The sequence below is a fragment of the Dendrobates tinctorius genome, unplaced genomic scaffold, assembly GCF_039654945.1.
Source record: "Dendrobates tinctorius isolate UK_male_01 unplaced genomic scaffold, ASM3965494v1 ptg000059l, whole genome shotgun sequence".
Taxonomy (NCBI): domain Eukaryota; kingdom Metazoa; phylum Chordata; class Amphibia; order Anura; family Dendrobatidae; genus Dendrobates; species Dendrobates tinctorius.
Window position 1 is genome coordinate 12,246,405 of NW_027361727.1, and position 8,541 is coordinate 12,254,945.

At 41.6% G+C, this 8,541-nt stretch overlaps 1 long non-coding RNA gene across 1 annotated transcript; it reads left to right on the forward strand.

Moving 5' to 3' along the window:
- Positions 1–1,033: 1,033 nt before the first annotated feature.
- LOC141092349 (uncharacterized) lies at positions 1,034–8,201 on the forward strand. Its single transcript, XR_012232773.1, has 3 exons — positions 1,034–1,327; positions 1,455–1,517; positions 6,379–8,201. It is a non-coding gene; the product is annotated as an uncharacterized lncRNA (long non-coding RNA).
- The last annotated feature ends 340 nt before the right edge of the window (positions 8,202–8,541 follow it).

An 8,541-nucleotide genomic window follows, 5' to 3' on the forward strand; every position in this document is an offset into this window, starting at 1 on the left:
CAAAATCCGGGGTTTAGAAGCAACTTGCATGTTTTTTGTTTTTTTTTTACTGGAATGAAGACAAATCCCATAATAAAATAATTTGCAAGGTTTTATAATTTTTTTTGTTTTCTCCCCCAATGTGGACCTGTGCACTAGCACGTACACTAGTATTGGTCTATGTGCAGTCTGTTGCACAAACGAATCAAACATACATTTGTCTGAATTTAGGCTCGGGGTAAGTTCAGGCAATTTTTTTTACAGTCTGTGTGCAGCCAGTATTATCCCATTATTATCTAAGGTCTGCATAATATAAAAACCTCCACCGAGAATGATGATGCATTTTAAAACCTTGACCAAGAACTTAGGCTACGTTCCCACGATGAGTTTTGGGTGAGTTTTTTTTTAATTTTTTTTATACAATGCTTCTTTTTGAAAAGAAGGCGCGTAATCTATTTTACTTAAAGGGAATCTGTCACCTCGTTTTTCCGCTATAAGCTGCGGCCACTGCCTTTCGGGGCTTATCTACAACATTCTATAATGCTGTAGATAAGCCCCTGATCTAACCTGGAAGATAAGGAAAACAAGTTTTATTATACTCACCCGGGGGCGGTCCAGTCCGATCTGATGGGTATCGCAGGTCCGGCGCCTTCCATCTTCTAGAGATGATGTCATCATCCTCCTTGCTTTGTGTCTTGGCTCCTGCGCAGGCGTACTGATCTGCCTTGTTGAGGGCAGATCAAAGTACTGCAGTGCGCAGGCACCGGGAAAGGTCAGAGAGGCTCAGCGCCTGCGCACTGCAGGAATATGCTCTGCCCTCAACAGGGCAGATCAGTATGCCTGCGCAGGAGCCGTGACACGAAACAAGGAGGATGATGACATTCACTGCATGAAGATGGAAGGCGCCGGACCTGCGACACCCATCGGATCGGACCAGACCGGTCCGCCCCCGGGTGAGTATAATAAAAGTTGTTTTCCTTATCTTCCAGGTTAGATCAGGGGCTTATCTACAGCATTATAGAATGTTGTAGATAATCCCCAAAAGGAAGTGGCCGCAGCTTATAGCGGAAAAATGAGGTGACAGGTTCCCTTTAATGGGTGCAGAAATAGCGCAGAAAATCTGCAATATCAAAAGCTCATCGTGGGAACGCGGCCTAACAGGTGTTTGCACGGACTTCTGTGAACACTTTCTTGGGTGCGTTTAGGAGAGTACACTTGCTCTGCTTCATTCTTGGATATATAATTTCTAATTTTATTGTATTTTATTTTTTTTCATCTCATTTTCATCATGTCATTGAACAGCTGAGGTTTCGGCAAGGTACCGTCCTGAGCATATTTCTGTCTGCTGGTATGTAATGTTCCATTTTCAGACTATGAATAGAATTTTATTTTTATCATTTTGTCTTGTGTTTTTTTTTTTTGTTTTTTTTCTTTGCTTAATTTGCACAATTGAGGCCATTTTATTTTTCTTGAAGCTTTTCAGTTTTCATACACTGCAGTGTTTGGAGCATACACCGCTTTTATCTTCATAAGAACAGGTGAGAACGTGTGGCGTTTAGTCCTGATACAGACTTTGTTTCATTGCCATTTTTTTAAATATTATCCCACAAGTAGTAATGGATTAAAACAAAACAAACAAACAAATAGAAATGTAAAAACTTTCAGTTATACTTTTCTTTTAAGCTATGTTCACATAAGGTCAGGAAAAACCAAGATGGAAACTCTTGATTTGTCAGACATGCGCCACCGTATCAGCGCTGTTGACAGTAAGGTTATGAAATTAAAAACTTGCCGCGAGTTAGTTCATTTTATTTTTTTATTTATTTTTTTTTTTCTCCTGTTTTTTTTCCTGGGGAACATGTTTTAAAATATTTGCATTTTGGGAAGAATTTCAGCAGTGTTAGTAAAGATTTTAGGCACAGAATCCATGTTTACTTCCTGACAATGTGAACATGCTCCTAGGCTTCTCATAACTTCTTAGAAAACTGCTCCATAGCGCAAAGTGTGAACTGAGCCTTTGAAAAAAAAAAAGTGTTTTTTGTTTTCTTATTTCTTATTGTAGTTTAATGTTAATTTGAGATTTATCATGCCATGGCTCGTGTGTAGTGTTGAGCATTCCGATACCGCAAGTATCGGGTATCGGCCGATACTTGCTGTATCGGAATTCCGATACCGACTTCCGATATTTTTTCAATATCGGAATTCGGCATCGGAATCGGAAGTTCAGTTGATTGACGGCCTGACGTCATCATGATGCGCGGTGTGTGCGCATCATGATGCGCCGTCATTTCGGGCCTTCCGGGGGTCTCTGCCGGCCTGCCGGGGGGCTGTGCCGGCCTGCCGGGGGGCTGTGTGGACTGCCCGGGGTCTGTACCGGCCTGCCGGGGGGCTGTGCCGGCCTGCCGGTGGTCTGTGCACCCTGTGGGGGTCTGTACCGGCCTGCCGGGGGGCTGTGCCGGCCTGCCGGGGGGCTGTGCTGATGTCCGGGGGTCTGTGCAAGCATCGTCCGATGGGACTACAAGTCCCATCGGGCGATGCCTGCTACCATGACAGTGATTGACACATTAGCCAATGATGGGACAGTAGTAGTCCCATCATCCGGCTAATGTGTTAAATGTTAAAAAAAAAAAAAAAATATATACTACATACATACTACATGCATGCTACATACATACTACATGCATGCTACATACATACTACATATATACTACATACATACTACATACATGCTACATACATACTGCATGCTACATACATACTACATACATACTACATGCATGCTACATACATACTACATATATACTACATACATACTACATACATACTGCATGCTACATACATACTACATACATACTACATGCATGCTACATACATACTACATATATACTACATACATACTACATACATGCTACATACATACTGCATGCTACATACATACTACATACATACTACATGCATGCTACATACATACTACATATATACTACATACATACTACATACATGCTACATACATACTGCATGCTACATACATACTACATACATACTACATGCATGCTACATACATACTACATATATACTACATACATACTACATACATGCTACATACATACTGCATGCTACATACATACTACATACATACTACATGCATGCTACATACATACTACATATATACTACATACATACTACATACATGCTACATACATACTGCATGCTACATACATACTACATACATACTACATGCATGCTACATACATACTACATATATACTACATACATACTACATACATGCTACATACATACTGCATGCTACATACATACTACATACATACTACATACATACTACATGCATGCTACATACATACTACATGCATGCTACATGCATGCTACATGCTACATACATACCACATATATACTACATACATACAATACATTCATACAATACATACATAGACATACAGTACATATAACATAGAGTAACATACTTACCAATACTTGTCACATTGTTCCCCGAAGCCATTGTCTTTTCCGGGATAAATATTAACATAACAAACCACAAAAATACTCACCCACGATCCGAAGCAGTCCACGAGTGTGTCCCACGACGATCTTGGGTAGAGAACTGCAGCATCAGATGATGCTGCCGTTCTCTACGGGCTGCAGGAATCCAATGACGGAAGGTAGGTATCCTTCCGCACTGTATTCCTCCGCCACTTAAAAAAAAAAAGTCCCTAGTCTCACTTTATGCCATTGCTGTGTGGGAATTTTATGTAGCATGCATGTAGTATGTATGTAGCATGCATGTAGTATATATGTAGTATGTATGTAGCATGTAGTATGTAGCATGCATGTAGTATATATGTAGTATGTATGTAGCATGTAGTATGTATGTAGCATGCATGTAGTATATATGTAGTATGTATGTAGCATGTAGTATGTATGTAGTATGCATGTAGTATATATGTAGTATGTATGTAGTATATATGTAGTATGTATGTAGCATGTAGTATGTATGTAGCATGCATGTAGTATATATGTGGTATGTATGTAGCATGCATGTAGCATGCATGTAGTATGTATGTAGTATATATGTAGTATGTATGTAGCATGTATGTAGTATGTATGTAGCATGCATGTAGCATGCAGTATGTATGTAGCATGCATGTAGTATATATGTAGTATGTATGTAGCATGTAGTATGTAGCATGCATGTAGTATATATGTAGTATATATGTAGTATGTATGTAGCATGTATGTAGTATGTATGTAGTATATATGTAGTATGTATGTAGCATGTATGTAGTATGTATGAAGCATGCATGTAGCATGTAGTATGTATGTAGCATGCAGTATGTATGTAGCATGCATGTAGTATATATGTAGTATGTATGTAGCATGTAGTATGTAGCATGCATGTAGTATATATGTAGTATGTAGCATGTAGTATGTATGTAGCATGCATGTAGTATATATGTGTTATGTATGTAGCATGTAGCATGCATGTAGCATGCATGTAGTATGTATGTAGTATATATGTGGTATGTATGTAGCATGCAGTATGTATGTAGCATGCATGTAGTATATATGTAGTATGTATGTTGCATGTAGTATTTATGTAGTATGAATGTAGCATGTATGTAGTATGAATGTAGCATGTATGTAGTATGCATGTTGTATGTATGTAGCATGTAATTTTTTTTTTTTTTTTTTTTTTTTTTACATTTAACACATTAGCCGGATGATGGGACTACTACTGTCCCATCATTGGCTAATGTGTCAATCACTGTCATGGTAGCAGGCATCGCCCGATGGGACTTGTAGTCCCATCGGACGATGCCTGCACAGACCCCCGGAGCCTGCACAGACCACCGGCAGGCCGGCACAGCCCCCCGGCAGGCCGGCACAGCCCCCCGGAGCCTGCACAGACCACCGGCAGGCCGGCACAGACCACCGGAGCCTGCACAGACCCCCTGGCAGGCCGGCACAGCCCCCCGAAAGGCCCGTACAGACCCCAGAGAGGCTGTACAAGGGCAGGAAAGGGTTTTTCTTATTCCGATACCGGAAGTCCCATAGACTTGAATGGGACTTCCGGTATCGGAATCGGCGATACCGATACTTTTTTTAAAGATCGGCCGATACCATCCGATACGATACTTTGAAGTATCGGACGGTATCGCTCAACTCTACTCGTGTGTGGTTGTTGTGTGTTGTTTTTTTTTTTTTGTAAGCTGGGGAAAATGACTGATACACTTTGCATGATATATTTGAGTGATGGGCAATAGTCTTTGTCCACTTTCACCCGGGAGCATGACATGAAGACCACATCTAATAATTGTCATTCGGTCACTTTGCAGCTTGGAAAACGAGGTCGGAGTGGGTCACACCGTGGCTTTGGCCATGACACAGGTCATGTAGCTAAAGATCACTTTGTGCCACTTCTACATCCCCGCATAATGTGAATGTAATGGAGGTTGTATTGCAAACCGCAAGGTGCTGTGACCTTGACAAGCAAATCACAAAAATTCAGACCGTTGGATTTGTTTTTGTGTCTTTGTATTCTCACTGCAATGCAATCACATTCACTTGTATTACTCTGCAAAGTCGTAGCAGCATATTGCGATCTTTGGGCTTGCAACCAACATTGCAGCCAAAGCTGCTGCATAGCCATACCCCAATGGTATATGCACACAGTGGTGTTTTTTGAACAGAAATTGAGCAGAAACTCCCCAAATCCTTTTAACCCCTTTAACCTCCTAGGTGGTTTGCACGTTCATGACCGGGCCAATTTTTACAATTCTGACCACTGTCCCTTTATGAGGTAATAACTCTGGAACGCTTCCATGGATCCCAGTGATTCTGACTTTGTTTTCTCGTGACATATTGTACTTAATGTTAGTGGTAACATTCATTCATATAACTTGCGTTTATTTGTGGAAAAAAAAAACGGAAGTTTGGGGAAAACTTTGAAAATTTCGCAATTTTCAAAGTTTGCATTTTCATGTCTTTAAAACAGTGAAATATGTCACACAAAATAGCTAATAAATAACATTTCCCACATGTTTACTTTACATCAGCACAATTTTGGAACCAAATTTTTTTTTTTTTATAGGAAGTTATAAGGGTTAAAAGTTGACCAGCGATTTCTCATTTTTACAACACTTTTCTTTTACAGACCACATCACATTTGAAGTCACTTTGAGGGGTCTATATGATAGAAAATACCCAAAAGTGACATCATTCTAAAAAGTGCACCCCTGAAGGTGCTCAAAACCACATTTAAGAAGTTTATTAACCCTTCAGGTGCTTCACGGGAATTTTTGGAATGATTAAAAAAAATGAACATTTAACTTTTTTTTTCACAAAAAATTTACATCTGATCCAATTTGTTTTATTTTTACCAAGGGTAACAGGAGAAATTGGACCCCAAAAGTTGTTGTGCAATTTGTCCTGAGTACGCTGATACACCATATATGCATGTAAACCACTGTTTGGGCGCACGGCAGAGCTCAGAAGGGAAGGAGCGCCTTTGACTTTTTCAACGCAAAATTGGCTGATATTGAGATCGGACGCCATGTCACGTTTGGACGGCCCCTGATGTGCCTAAACCGTGGAACCCCCCCCCAATTCTGACTCCAACTCTGACCCCAACACACCCCTAATCCCAACCCTAACTTTAGCCCCAACCCTAACCCTAATGGGAAAATGGAAATAAATACACTGTTCAAAAAAATAAAGGGAACACTAAAATACCACATCCTAGACATCACTGAATGAAATATTCCAGTTGCAAATCTTTATTCATTACATAGTCGAATGCGTTGAGAACAATAAATCATAAAAATGATCAATGTAAATCCAAATTAATATCCCATGGAGGTCTGAATTTGGAATGCTAATCAAAATCAAAGTGGAAAATCAAATTACAGATTGATCCAACTTCAGTGGAAATGCCTCAAGACAAGGAAAAGATGCTTAGTATTGTGTGTGGCCTCCACGTCCCTCTCAGTATTGTGTGTGGCCTCCATGTACCTGTATGACCTCCCTACAATGCCTGGGCATGGTCCTGATGAGGCGGCAGATGTTCTCTTGAGGGATCTCCTCCCAGACCTGGCCTAAAGCATCCGCCAACTCCTGGACAGTCTGTGGTGCATTGTGACCTTGGTGGATGGAGTGAAACATGATGTTCCAGATGTGCTCAAGATGTGCTCAATCGGATTCAGGTCTGGGGAATGGGCGGGCCAGTCCATAGCTTCAATGCCTTCATCTTGCAGGAACTGCTGACACACTCCAGCCACATGAGGTCTGGCATTGTCCTGCATTAGGAGGAACCCAGGGCCAACCGCACCAGCATATGGTCTCACAAAGGGTCTGAGGATTTTATCTCGGTACCTAATGGCAGTCAGGCTACCTCTGGCGAGCACATGGAAGGCTGTGCGGCCCTCCAAAGAAATGCTACCCCACACCATTACTGACCCACTGCCAAACCGGTCATGCTGAAGAATGTTGCAGGCAGCAGATCGCTCTCCATGGCATCTCCAGACTGTCACATCTGTCACATGTGCTCAGTGTGAACCTGCTTTCATCTGTGAAGAGAACAGGGCGCCAGTGGCGAATTTGCCAATCCTGGTGTTCTGTTATAAATGCCAAGCGTCCTGCACGGTGTTGGTCTGTGAGCACAAGCCCCATCTGTGGACATCAGGCACTCAGACCATCCTCATGGAGTCGGTTTCTTACCGTTTGTGCAGAGACATGCACATTTGTGGCCTGCTGGAGGTCATTTTGCAGGGCTCTGGCAGTGCTATTCCTGTTCCTTGCACAAAGGCGGAGGTAGCGGTCCTGCTGCTGGGTTGTTGCCCTCCTACAGCCCCTTCCACGTCTCCTGGTGTACTAGCCTGTCTCCTGGTAGCGCCTCCAGCCTCTGGACACTACGCTCACAGACACAGCAAACCTTCTTGCCACAGCTCGCATTGATGTGCCATCCTGGATGAGCTGCACTACCTGAGCCACTTGTGTGGGTTGTAGAATCCGTCTCATGCTACCACGAGTGTGAAAGCACAACCAACATTCATGAGTGACCGAAACATCAGCCAGAAAGCATTGGTACTGAGATGTGGTCTGAGGTCCCCACCTGCAGAACCACTCCTTTATTGAGGGTGTCTTGATAATTGACAATAATTTCCATCTGTTGTCTATTCCATTTGCACAGCAGCATGTGAAATTGATTGTCAATCAGTGTTGCTTCCTAAGTGGACAGTTTGATTTCACAAAAGTTTGATTTACTTGGAGTTATATTCTGTTGTTTAAGTGTTGCCTTTATTTTTTTTGAGCAGTGTACATTTTTTTATTTTATTTTTCTCTAACTAATGGGGTGGTAAAGGGGGGTTTGATTTACTATTTATGGCGGGTTTTTATGTTTGGCATCTGTCATGCTAAAAGACGCTTTTTATTGCAAAAAATTAGTTTTTGCATCATCACATTTTGAGAGCTATAATTTTTCCATATTTTGCTCAGTCATGTGAGGTCTTATTTTTTTGCGGGACGAGTTGACATTTTTATTGGTATCAT